We start from the raw sequence: 520 nt of genomic DNA on the forward strand, positions 1-520 counted from the left end.
CTTAGTCTCCACATTGTTCCAGACTGAAATATCTATGGACTGAAACTTTGATTAATTTCCATTATCAATTCATTTATTTTCTAAAAAATGTGAAGAAATAGCCAAGAACTACCCACCACAACCTGCCAGTCAAAGGTGACATTTATGTCTTGCTTCTTTAATCACAAATCCAGAGACTTCAGTTGACAATTATATGAAACACAAAAAAGGTGTGTGTGTGTGTGTGCGTGCGTGCTAGGGCTGTACCCGAATATTCGAATATTCGTTCGTTGGCCAACTATTCGCGTTTCAATTTCATTATTCGGATATTCGTTTTTTTATTTTTGTTCAAAAAAACATTTTTTTCCCCTAAATATATGCATATATATATAGATATATCAATAAATGCGAATTGCCATATTCTCATACTATATTTATACTTTTGAATTGCACTGTTAAAATGCGGAAATATATACAATCTCAGCCTGTGCTCCTAACATCGCGTTCACTCACAGTCACGAACGCAAACGGCACGCTTCAC

Source organism: Gymnodraco acuticeps, unplaced genomic scaffold (assembly GCF_902827175.1).
Source record: "Gymnodraco acuticeps unplaced genomic scaffold, fGymAcu1.1, whole genome shotgun sequence".
In the NCBI taxonomy this organism is placed as follows: Eukaryota; Metazoa; Chordata; class Actinopteri; order Perciformes; family Bathydraconidae; genus Gymnodraco; species Gymnodraco acuticeps.